Below are 14,167 nucleotides of genomic sequence, written 5' to 3'. Positions count from 1 at the left end.
GTTCATTACGAAAAGAAATTCAAAGAGCTGAAACAAGAGCATAACAGTGTAATTCGCAATTTAAAAAAATTCAAAAACAAGGTGCAGATGATAAAAAAGAAATAGAAAAATTACAGGAACGCAATACGGATCTTAAAGCAGTTCATTCTCGGATATACGATCAAAGATGTAAAGCCATCGACCAGCAATTCCAATTACAGCGCGACAAAGAACGTATGTTGAATCGAATCACAACACTAGAAGACGAACTGGACAATATTCGTAAAAATACAAAAGAAGATAATCATCCAAACCAAAACTATCGTTACAGAGGACGCTACAATCACAGAAGAAACTTTAGGAACAATTTCAATTGAATATAATATTAAGACCCGGGACGTGTCTTCAGAGGCCGCGGGAATATATGACCGGACAATTTGGACAGTGCAATGAAATTAGTTTTTAAACAATATTTCTGTAATTCAATGTATATTTAGGTTTTGTATTTATTTAATATTCTAGACTTTGTCGTAAATTTAGGCATAAGTGTTTTACACGGATTATATGTCATAATCTTGGACAAAGGTCTTAAATGCATTTACTCTATTTATTTCATTATTCATTCTATTTGACAGTCGGGACTATAATTTACAAATACGTGTCGGACACTAATTACTCTTTTAATCTATTGTTATTTCTAATTTGTCATCTGTTAATCTTCTTAATCCTTTAATTGACTGTGCTTATATATATTTTTATTGTTTGTATGTTACTTTACATTTAGTTTGGAGTTTGTTGTTCGGTCTTGCCGGACTGCTAAAATAAAAGTTTAAGGAGCGAATCTTCCTTCTTGATTTACATTTAGTCGAATAGCAATTTTACCCGGCTATATCTGTAACATAGCAAAACGGGAAAATTCAATCTAATATCTTTTACTACAGTTGATATATATTTGGCAATGCCACCTCGATAACTTTCTTTGAATAAAAAATAAACATATTGGATTTGTTAACGTATAGATAGATACTTGAAAAAAAATATTTTCGAGCGAGACGCGATGATGTTAAATGATATGTTTTACATAGTCACCTTTTTCATCAATTTCTCTTTTGTTAAGGACAGACTAAACCCATTTAACCCCTGTCCTCGAATGACATATGGATTTCGTAATAGTTACAAAATTCAGAATAGAATTTCAGTTTAATAACATGCCTTTGACTCGAGACAAAATTTATGACTTTTTTGTCCGCTCGAACGTTACAAATGAGATGTAATTTCGGTTAAAAGTTACCTGTGTACCCGGGGTACGAGATTTAGAAATTCCTTGTATAAAAGTAAACTGTTTGGAATGAACATTAAGAATATTACACATAGAATGACTCCATTGTTAAATTTGGTGGGTGTAAACATAAAGCGGTTGCACATGAAAAGATGTGGTTTTAATTATAAAATTGCCTGAAGCGTTCCCCTTTTTATTATGATCTTTCATGTGATGATGTTTACCAACTAGTTTAAAATTCAATTCAGTTACAGGGTAATAATTACAATTTTATAGAAAAACCTCACTTCCTCCGGTCCATTACTCATGCATTATGTTCGATTATGCAAAATAAGTCGTTTGTACCCGATACCAATTTGTATTTCAATAAGTTAATAAAGTAAAATTGAGTTTATATATTAGATAAACACTTGTCACTTTCGTGAATTTGAAAACAACAACAACAACAAGCTCTGTCTCTCACATCTGAAATTGTCTTATTAATCGAATGTTTATCTTGTAACTGAATGTTTTAACGTCTTGGTGTTTATATTTATCACACAGCAAAGGACTGCATTATTTTCTTTCTTTTTCTAACATGCATAAAAATATTCTGCTATTCTTTGTTTTATTTTAAGTTAAGAAGAGAAAATTATGGTTTGGGGAGTCCCCCCCCCCCCCCCACCTTTAACATGCACAGATGAATTTAAGCTAAATTTCAACCTCGGTAGAAATATCAATGAATTATTAGATACTAATTGCTAGTTCTTTTGTGAGTATATCAGCGAGGTACAGAACATACTTAGGTACAGAAGTTTGTAAAAGAGGGGCGAAAGATAGTAGAGGGACATTCAAACTCATAGATCGAAAACAAACAGACAACGCCATTGCTAAAAAGAAAAAGACAAACAGACAAATAATAGTACACGGTACACAGCATAGAAAACTTAAGACTAAGCAACGCGAACTCCACCAAAAAACCGCAGATCTCACATTGACAGTCACAGCAATATTCTATGAAGAATTCTAAAAAGACCTCGTAGTGCGTGAGGATGTCTGAAAACAGAACTTGGGCGATATTCAGGGGATCAAACTGTGTAGTAATATTGTAGATCTCTACCTTTTTGGGGGTGGGGAGGAGACCTGTGGAGTCGTTGGTCGACTGTAACTGTATCTGTGGCGTATATGTTTCTACAGATAACGATTATTTGTCATGTCTCGCCTCGTGTTTAAGATTAGTAGTAGGAGAGATTAACTAGTCTTGATTTTGAGAAAGAAATACACTTTTAAAGGATAGACAGAGTGAAAGGACGATCCAAAGGTTATTTTTTCTTCATCACTACTTTATAATGAGAGAAATTTCTGTTGAAATACATATCCTGTTGCTTAACATGCTTAAGCTTTGCATTCAAAGGATCTGACAGCACTCCGTTTTACTTTCTGTTCTTGTAATTATTACATCAGCCAATGAAATTTCAGCTTTCAAATTATTAAGAGTTCAACTTGTTTATTAAATCGACAAAACCAGAGGATCACGAAAGTTTTTATAAACAGAAAGTAGACCAGAGTTTTGTCAGATCTGTGACAGCAAAACTGAAACACTTGATCTGTATTTTAATTAGATTGGTGTTAACCTATGTTAACAATGTAACTGGAACCCAGACTCTCTGGCGTAAATATAATCTACGATTAATTAACTCTGTATTCAATCATTTTAACGTGTTTTAACTCTGCATTAATTGTATTGAATCACTGCTTGAAATCGTTAACACTGTCGTATAGTCTCTTGGTTTTTCGTACATAATCCATCAATAGATTAAGCATTGATAAGAAATTATTGCATCTGTTTCCACTTCAATACTTGGATTACACGGAACAATAGTCCTTTTAATAACTGCAACAAATCTATTAATATAACTTGTATCAATGAAACACTATAGAAACCACTTAGGAATCAGGCGGACGCCATAGAAAAGATATTAAACAATTCCATAACATAGTTTAAGACTCTCAAATTGAAACAAATTGTATTCTGATAAAAAGAAAGATTTCATCTTAAAGAATCGATGGACAGGCTTTCACAAAATGAAATCATCAACTTATTCACGGTTTCAGTAGCCCCGATAAAGGGAACATTTATTACGTTATAACTCTGGTAATGATTTAATGCAGTGATTCTGACAGATTTAATCTGTTGTCGTGAAATAGCGTTATTTGTTCATCAAATTATCGGCTTCGGTTCAAAATTCAATCATTGTGTAAAACCCATAGTTATTGTCAACGTTACAAGATATTACCACAAACTGATTGAAAACAGCGGTGGTTTGCGTGTCTCTAATTACATGAAAAATTGCATAATGGAACGGCGAAATTGGCACCAAGTTCCGTTGCGTGTGACGAACAAAAATTAGTTTCCAAATAAACGAAGGAAAATTTGAAAAGTGTCAAATTTAAAACGTAATTTCCTTCTGATATTGAAATAATGAGACGATCATTAAAGTTGTGATTATTTCTCTGCGGAGACATGGCATAAGATCGTGGCAAGATATACGACAGCAGGTCACGTGTGATTATTTCTCTGCAGAGACACGGCCAAAGATCACGTGGTAAGATATACGACAGCAGGTCACGTGTCAATTCTGATTAAAACTAATAAAAGGTTCATTTTGCGATTTTTATTTCATCTATTTCTATCAACGGACGTTTACACTTTACTTGACATCGAACATTTTACCCGACATTCAATCGCACATCCGCGGGGAGTTCATTTAAAATGATGCATTTACCATAGACAATTTAAGGTTCAAGGAAAGTGTGTTAACCCCCCTTTTGTCCTGTATTGAATCTTCAATACATTCCTCAGCTTTGAAGATTGTTTTGTAAGAACCCTGTTCTTTTCACTGGGTGTAAATTTGATATATACAAATGTCACCATCGTTTGTATTCAACAAAAACCCATAATGCAGCTACTAATTACCGGCATCTAAATGGAGCTAGATCGAGCGAAATTTAATAAAACTAAAATAATCGTGGAGAAAATTACTTAAGACATTTTCCTGACAAAAACAGCATTAAAGAAAATCAAATTTAGATATTTCGGAAGTAATCTTCTAGACTAATGTTCAGAAGCTTAAAGCGTTTTAGAGACCAAGAACACTTTTATTTTCCATTACCGGACCTGTCATGAAAACGGAAGTTTGAAAATTGATTTTGGACTTATTTTTGTTTACCCCCTAGGTATCTACAGAATTTAAACTCCATACTAATTACTTAATAGCACTGCGTCTCTCAGATGGAATAGATTATCATTTCCATTTCAGTATTTGTAATCAATCGATGCAGTGTAATTAAAGAATACAATTTTACTTCTGTTATTAATGCATACAATAGTATAATACCTCGGGTTAATAAGGCCAAGCAAAACGAAAATTGGTACATTTTTGTATAGCATCGAGGCAAACGTTAAATACAGGACAAGGTAAAGTATGCAACCACACAACTCTTTTCTGTAAGTGTTATTGAATGGAACAATAAAAATCATGATCAGTCTTACATTATCAGAGAAAACCAAAGATGTGTGAAGATTGGTTAAAGTTTGTAAATAACTAAAACGGAATGTTATAAATTCTTAAGAGAATAGCCAAATTATTGACGGACATTTTTGCTCAACGTATTCGTGCACAAAAATGAATAAATATCTAAATATCATCTACCTAAAAATGAAAAAAAAATTTATCATATACAAATATAGGTTCCTAACTTCTACGTCATTTGGTCGAAAGTGAAAAGGTAGTCTCATTTTAATTGCAATCATACCACCTCTTCTTGTTTTTTTGTTTGTTTTTTTTGTTTTGTTTTGTTTTGTTTTTTTTTAAGAATACACTTATAAGTTTTTACGGCACAGAGACGGCTTAAAATATTTAGATCAACTGGGGTTTTTTTTTATCAACGTCCAGTGGCAAATAGTTCATACATGTTAAAGACGAAATGTATATTTAGAAATTCTGATCGGACCATTTTCAAAAAATGTTTCTTATTTTATTTCAAATAAGGGTTAGAGTTCGGGCAAATTTACGAAAAGGAGAGAAAAGAACTGCAAAATTATTTAGATAAGATAGATGAAAAAGACTGAAAGAGAAAACGGGTCACAAAAGATATTGTGGAAAAGGGGGTGCATGGTAGAATTGAGTAATCTGGCGAAGGAAAAAATGAGGAGTAGACCGAAAAATTAGAAAAAGCTATTCTGCGCCCCCTTCCCCCCTCATCAGTACTAGTAACTTTGTTCCATAGTATATATAGCTATTAATAATTTTTCTACGCGCTGAGCCGACAAAATGCCGAAGTAAAATGCTAATTTGTTTCCGTGTGACATTTGTAACAACACAAATTAAGAAATCGAATCAAATTGACATTTTATCATATATTTGTTCATGTAACATGTTGTAGTTTTACTGAACTTTTTCTTACATTATAATGGATTGGTTGCAAGGTTGTTGTCTTTTTGTTAGGATTTACTTTCATTTATTTTAAACTCAAATAGGACAGATACAATCGGTCACAAATGTACACTCATTTTACATTGGCATATTCTAAAAATACGAAACTATAACTCCTCCCAATACCATGCAGGCGTGATATGACTAAAAGTATCTTGCCTTTATAGAACATTTAGAAAAATATCAGATAAATTGCTACCAAATTAATTCAATGGAAAACACTGTAAAACCAAATGGATTTTTCAAATTGAATATCATTTCATGCAAAAATGTTTTTTAATGTAAAACTCAATTGAATATTTGCACGTCCTCATAATTTCGTTTTGAATCATTGAACCATGTGGCATCTGCGATAATCTCGTTTTGAAATCTAACAACAGTATATTATCCCATTAACTTCTATATTAATTTTCAATAAATATAATGTAACATTTGTAAGTTATAATGGGAAAATTTCAACGAATAATTGATCGAAATGTTTTCTATTTAAAGTTATGCATTTATATCAGTGTGTTGTCTTTGGCTTTAGGAACGAGCACCAATCGATTTTAATGTTAACTTTTTGGGGGGAAGGGAAGGGGCTAGTTATGACGTTAAGCGTTTTAGAAGTGATCAGATGGTATTATATTTTATAGATTACGAGTTTCAACAAATACAAAAAGCTTATAAATATTGCAATTTTAGTTATATATATATATGCTGAAAAACTTGAACAGCCTTAAAATCAATTTTGTATATTTGTAGGTTAAAGTTACCATCTGACATATTTAATATTTGCTTAAATGATATATATATTAAAATAATTTATTTTTTAGATTATTTTTTCTTAAGTCCTAAATTTCAATTTCCTATTTTTTATTTTTTATTTTTTTTTTATTTTTATTTAAATAGATAGTTTAGTGGTTAAAAATCAAACTTAGTCAGTCATACAACAAGTCCGAATACAGGCCACAAGTATCCAAGATACCGTCGTCGTTCGTGTCATCGGCCTTGTCAATATTTGTTTCAGTCTCCATGTGGTTTTACATATGAAATTTGGACCAAGGTTTCTAAATAATCACAAGATAGCATCTGGTGCAAAATTGTGAAAATATATTTTACCAATTTCTGTTTCTTACTTTCGGTCGGTTGTGATATCAAAGATTTATTGGTCAAAATTTTTGAAGGATTTTTATAGTGCCAACTGTGAAAGAAAACATTGAAAGAAGCTTGCTGTTCTGTATGAACCTATTAGGCTCCATGTGGAAGACCGTACGTACCTTGACCTATAATGGTTTACTTTTATAAATTATGACTGGGATGGAGAGTTGTCTCATTGGCACTCATACCACATTTTCCTATATCTATTGATCAAAAACTTTGACGGATTTGGCTGGAATAGAATCTAGTTCAATTTTTATAGAAACTTGGATAGACACTGACGGAAATTATCAAATCACATGGGACATTTTTTTCATGTTTCTGATCAAAACAAATGTTTAAACCGGGTCATAGAAAACTTAATTTGAAGGTGACAAACGGGCTTTATTATAACTGAGCTCATATGTGTTTTATTTTCTGTCATCATTTAGGTGCAGTATATTGCTGGGGTTTACTTTGTCAAACATTTCTGAACTTTTTCATATGTACTCATGAGATAGCAACGTACGATTTTTTTTCAATTATCTTTTTATTAAATGGTAATTTGATGGACTATTTCTTTTGACAGTCAACATTACACCTTAACAATGACAGCAGTAGTAGCAATCGATGGCTAGATACGTGCTAGACTAAGTAAACACAAACCTTTACAGCCGATTTCAATGAGTATGTAGCTAAATGTAATATCTTTGGTTAGCTTGCTTGCTAGCTGAACTGTGAAGTCATTGTTAGGATAGGTAAATTACCCTCCTTTTAGAGAAGATTAGTCTGACAGATAACCAATCTGTCTGTAGGACTAGGCTACTTCGAAAGGAGGGTAGTATACCTTACCCAACAATTACTTCACGGTTCAGCTAGCAAGTAACCTAACCAAATATATTACCTTTAGCTACATGATACTCATTGAAATCGGCTGTAAAACAAATGTACCGAAAGAAATTCTTGAAAAACATTCTTAGCAGACACAAAATGTCAACCGGATATTACACTTATATAAATAAAACTCACATGTTTCAGATATTAAGCTATAGGTATACAACTTACAAGATCTTTATTGACTGTGCATGCAGAAGACATAAATACGGCTTACCTGTGCATTTAGTTATTACATATTGCATTTAGTGTATTCCTGCATGTTTGGGCTTAATATAGTGAAAGTGATTTCACACTCAAAGCTTATAACCTTTACAATTGTGAAATAATAAAAATAATCATATGAACATACCTTTTTGACAATGTAATAAGTTGTGTCGACAATATGGCTTATGTCAAAATTAAATGAATATGTAAAAGTGTATATAAAAACGTACTATACTTTAAGCGGATTTAATTATATATTAGATTTATTAATAATAGAAATATTTAATTATTTGTTTGTGTATTACGTGTCGACATGACTAAATATTACAATGCAATATTGCAATCACACCTGTTAAATCTTATGATTGTACTGCTGTTGTTATATGTTTGAAGAATGTATTTTTTTGTCTTAAAGATGCTCGTAAGACATGCTATTTCACGTTCCTTAAATCTTTTGTTTTAATAAAAAGAAATACTATACAATATATACAGAAAAATTGAAGAGGTTTAATTCTTATCCATTTGCCCTTTATATGATGTTATTTAAAATAGTTTAATGATTTGCTTTTTTGTAGGCTAGCATGAAGCAAAATAATATAAACTTTAGAAATAAGACTCTCCAGTGTCCTGGTTCTCTTCCAAAAAAAAATTTATTGAAATAAGAGTCATTATCGTATTTCTTTGTCATTTTCATGTTGCACACATTAGCAATTAAAACATTTCGCATAGAAAACAGAAGCGGATCTGAAATTTTCATCAAGCTGTAGTACTCTGTATATACTGGTACAAGGAAACTATTTGTGTTAGTGACAGTAGGGGTTGTTTTCAAATCAATACCAGTCTATTTTTATTTTCTTATATTCTAGTTCCATCCGACATAAAGTAACGTCAGTTTAAACAAAGAAATATTTTATCATTCTGATGTTTTTAAATATTCTGAATTTTTCAGCCAGTAGTTAGCACCTCTGTGTTGACATTAATCATCATTGGCATAATTACAATCCAAATCATAAATTTACTATTTAGATAACTTTGAAATGCCAAGAATGTTCTACCCATGTAAGGAAAGATAGCCTTAGTTGTAGGGCTTTCAGATTCAAAAGCCTGGTATTTTTTATGAGTCATTTTAGATGAGGGCTGGTATCTATGACTTTTTTTTAAATCTCTGGGATAAGTTGCAACACTAATCTAACCTTTCTAAAGATGAAGTAGGAATAAGAAATATATTAAAGTAGCTTAAGCTCCGTGTTGAAGGCCGTACCTTGACCTATAATGGTTTACTTTTATAAATTGTTACTAGGATGGAGAGTTGTCTCATTGGCACTCATACCACATCTTCCTATATCTATGAATTTCCAGAATTATCTCTGTTTTCCTCATCAAGTCCTTGTACTTCTGTGAAGAGAATAACAGATGATCGGATCCCTTAAATGTGGTAAGTTCAAATTTCTGTTCTTTTTCTTCGCAGAACTGATAACTTGTCCTTTGTCAGTGAAATTATAATGATACGCTGAAGAACACAAAAAGAAACGAGCCACAATTTTTTTTTATTTCTAAATATGGCCTTAGTCTACCATATATATATGTTCTATGATTGACATATATTTTGAACTTTCAAAAAGAAAACCTAGAACTGCGTCGCTGTAAAACGAACTTTTCCAGGCTCCTTCCTCTTTAACATTGTTCATATGATTATGTGTTTATTTTTCTTTCTTTCTTAGTTAAAACAAATTTATTTGTAGTGGTTTGGGAAACAAGTTATTGCAACTTGTATTAATCCCTTTTCACTTTGCGGATACTTGCTGCCTTGTAGCGGCATTAAACTGCTCTTTTGTATATTAAAAATAGATCTTGCCAAGAAAATAGTTTTGCGTTTCTTATACTGCTCATTTTATACCTGATTTCCAGATATTTATAATTAGTATAGATGTCACCATTACTGACAGAGAACAATTATATATTACATCTGCAAGATGTTGATTAAGATGTCACTTTGATGTTTATTTATACAAGTTGTCTCCATGGTGACAGTAATAATATCAACATCTTCATTTTCTGTAATAAGTACTTCATATGAACATGACATTTTTGTTGTTTACAGCATTCTTGTCACTAATTTTTTGGCAATCAGTGTCCACTTCATATATACGCATTATATAAGTTAGAACTTAGTGACTTTCTATTTTGACTCCCATGCACTCGAGTGTCACGCTTTCTACACGACGAAGAACCGTTAAACAACTATGTTACTCAGTTACTCGTTTTTTACCTAAAAAAATCTTACGAGCAAAACAACTCGTTTCTAATAATTAAAACTTCAGGTTAACTTTAGTTGTAAGATTTTTTGTGAAAAGAGCCCATAGCGTTCTTGCCGTTGCTGAAAACCAGCTCTAAGTACTTTTAAAACTATACACTGGTATTAAACCGTTTTGGCTGTACTTCAGTGAAGATCTCTAACAGCAACTTTTAAAATATTTTCCTAATGACGGTTTCACAAAATTGTAATGCAAAATAGTAAAAATATAATTATTTCATCCTTATATTTTTGTCATTTCCCTTGGGGTTTTTCTTTCGGTTTTTAGTTGCTTCTGATGTCTTAAGTCATCTAAGTCAGTCGAACTAGAATATTTTTTAGAGCAGTTCATTTTTCAACGTAAATGTATATATCATGTATATAGTTTTAAATATATAATGTCCGATATGCTTAAAAAGAACTTTATACTTGATATTAATCCATAACTAATTATTTCGCAAACTGATATTTCACAGGTTCACCTACAGAATCATAATTACTAATACATGAATATTATCTTTGTTAGTACATGTACATGTAATAGACATAATGTGTACATGTAATAGACATGCGTATACGCTCTATGTGTAAACAATGTCGTTGCTTTGATGCTAAATAGTAAGTTCTATGATTGACTATATGATGCATTAACCTTCCCTCTATCCGTCTAATTAGCATGTCAAACAGATGTAGATTACAAATGCCTTTATGTCAGTCTTAATTTTAGAGAGAATATATCTTGCTTACCGGGTGCTGATTTTTGAAACAAATAGACTTTAAAACCAAAATCATATTACGGCTACGCCTAGTACTTGTACAGGATCGAAAATACATACATATTTCGGTTTTGTTTTGGTGCTTCAACGAATGTTTTTTTTTTCTAAGTCCTAACGTTTGTCTATCTTTATAAAAATCATAACGACTTTAACGCGGACCGCGACGAAGACCCTTAAATGCAATGTAACAGTTATTTTGGCTTCGTGCATCACTGGAAAAAAAATATTGTCGAAAAGGGTATCTGACGCACACAAAAATTGTACCGTTAATGTTACTACGTTATACACCGATTCCCCACTGAAGAAGCAGGATAAAAGGAGATCTAGACTTGCTACATGTCCTTTCCTAATATTGTTTATTTTTTTAATTTTGTCCCTTTAACAATTTTAAATAAAAGAAAGAGAATTGTAGCAAGTCTTAATGAGACCCTGTTGTAGTATGGTATTAGTTTTCTGTTTTGCTTTTTCCAATTATATTGTCATTATATTGTTGTAAAACTCGTCATGAATATGCATGAAATATTTGCCACTGGACGTTAAGCAACCAACAATCAATATTGTAAAATTATGCCCTTTATGGGTTCTTGATTAGATTAATAAAATTCTTAACTTATCTTATCTATTTTTATAATTTGAACAATTGCTGGAAATGAATTTTTATACATAGCAAACAAGCAAAAAAAATGGTGCAGTTTCTATATAACTATGTATCACTTTTAATTAAATCTTGCCATTCTTCCATTTTTTTCCCTTCTTTTCGTTTAATTATAAAAGTAAAAAATAATAAAATTAAAAAAACAAAAAAAAACTTTTATATTATTAAATTTGTTTCGTATTTGCGATATATCAATAAACATAACTCCTTACTTACATTAATTTGTAACAGCAGATCAATACATTGAAGATTGTCCATGGAAAAAAGTTATAAATTATACCAAAGTATAGTTTTCTTAGAAGATGAATACTAACGGAATATACTCACTGCGTACTGGTAATCTAACTAGTTCAAATTCAAGGAACACGATTAATATTTCGTTAATAAATTTGGTTAATACATTTCATTTGACAAATTGTATAATATTTTCTTTCTGATTGACAAAATATAACGTAGGTTTAGAGTTCTTAACTAAATATATTTATAAATTTTGTAACGTACTCACCTATTTGTATGCAATAAGTACAGCAAAGACAGGAAACTGATTAACATGTAGATTTCACTGAAAATGATTATGAAGTAGATTTCACTGTTATCACTTCAATACACAAACGAATCTGATGAAGACGTCACAAGATTGATGTAATTAGGTAACATATGGCTTGTACTGTACATATCGAATGTATTGAGCCATATCATATCGAACAAATGTGTTGAATAAAATACTCAATAATCCATAATGATAAATTATATATTAGATTATGCTGTGTTTGTAAATATGATATGTTTGGCACAAGTCAAGCGTGAACAGCACTCGAGACAAGATAATTAGTGGTTGATAATTGAGATGTATATAACGGTAAATATTTATAATACTCTGTTTGTGCAAGGTACAAATGTTATGTCGTGTTTTTCTTCTGTTGATGTTCTTTAAGACTAATTGTATGCGGAATGCTTTTGACATTCCCACGTGCATATAATGGGATTTTTTTTTTACGGCAGACAAAGACATAAAAAAATAAAGACCACAATTAAGATTCTCTGTAGCAATCACTAGAAAGTACGTGTTTACTTCAATATTTATCTATTCATTTAATTAGTTATATTTATTCATTCATTCATTCTGTTTTGTTTGTTTTATTAATTGAAAGTTCAGTCTTAAACAAGTGAAAACTCCCAAACTAAAATACCCCTTTCCTTGATGCAGTCCAAATTTCAGCGGAGCCATATTTCCTGGTAATGAACTCAATATAGGTACCAGATTTGCATATCATTAATTTTAGTCTTTGTTTTATTGTACACGTGAAAGAAAAAAAAATTAGGTCATTTTTTTTTAAATTTCGATAGACACATGTTATGGTTTTACTACCCTTTGAAAAAAAATCAAGGATCGAAAAATACATTTAAGAAAATGAATGGTCCGTCACCTACTGTACTGAAACTTTTAATTTATTGAAATTCTATACCAGAAGTAGTTAGAAAATATCAATATTCTCCCAAATATTGTGTAACTGATTATTACTCTAAAATGATTTCAATACAAAATTTATATAAAGTCCTCCCCCACCACCAACCCATTCAAAAATATTTTTCGAAAGTTTTTTTCACGATTGATTGTCCGCAACCAATTGAATGGAACTTGCATTTTCGTGTACACATAAGGAGACAACCGTTCGGTATTTTTGAGGTGCAGGGGAGAGGGGGCAGGAGGAAGCGGACGTTTTGATGGTTGACTATAAAGCATCTGTTAGTATGCATGCTTTTCTGTTCTGCCTGCGCTGACATTAAATTTTAATTGTGTGCATTCATGATAAATAGTTCATTTTTAAAAGCCTTCTGTTATCCCGCCTCTTCCCCGAAACACAAATGCTTATCCCCATAATGAAGGTAAATACAGAAGCACTTGCCTTTTCAAGACGATGAATTTATTTAACTGCATGCTCATTTTCACATTGATATACCTTACCCATTCTCATATAAGAGAAACATGGATTGTCGCACCCATATTGTATGCACAAAGTGGGAACCTATTGTTGAACACTGATTCACAAAAGACTTGCACGATAACATGACTATCAGAGTTCATAATGTAAATAAACTCATCATAGATACCAGGATTTAAATTTTATATTTACGCCAGACGCGCGTTTCGTCTACAAAAGACTCATCAGTGACGCTCGAATCCAAAAAAGTTAAAAAGGCCAAATATAGTACGAAGTTGAAGAGCAATGAGGACCAAAATTCCTAAAAGTTTTGCCAAATATAGCTAAGGTAATCTATTCTTGAGGTAGAAAAGCCTTAGTATTTCAAACTTAAAAGTTTATAAACATTTAATTTATAAATATGACCATATCAATGATAACTTATGTCAGCACAGAAGCGCCGACTACTTTGGGTTTTTTTTCATATTTTTCAGAGGAGAAATATTATGGAATATAATTTCAACTAGAAGAACAGTATTTAATTTGACGGAAAAAAGAGCAAATTTTG

The 14,167-nt window shown here is 31.5% G+C and overlaps 1 protein-coding gene across 2 annotated transcripts in view; it reads right to left on the bottom strand.

The window, feature by feature from the left end:
• LOC139501543 (uncharacterized) overlaps positions 1-12,645 on the bottom strand; it is a 34,198-nt gene extending 21,553 nt beyond the window's left edge. The window contains exon 1 of one of the 2 annotated variants that reach the window (XM_071290656.1): positions 12,183-12,645. The gene's annotated coding sequence lies outside the window, so the exon portion shown is untranslated. Of the gene's footprint in view, positions 1-8,098; positions 8,121-12,182 lie in introns of those variants that run through there. The other variant, XM_071290657.1, reaches the window with a different exon arrangement.
• Between the last annotated feature and the right edge of the window lie 1,522 nt (positions 12,646-14,167).

Source organism: Mytilus edulis, chromosome 13 (assembly GCF_963676685.1).
Source record: "Mytilus edulis chromosome 13, xbMytEdul2.2, whole genome shotgun sequence".
NCBI lineage: Eukaryota > Metazoa > Mollusca > Bivalvia > Mytilida > Mytilidae > Mytilus > Mytilus edulis.
Note: the sequence above shows the minus strand (reverse complement) of the source record. Positions and strands in the feature narration are given on the sequence as shown.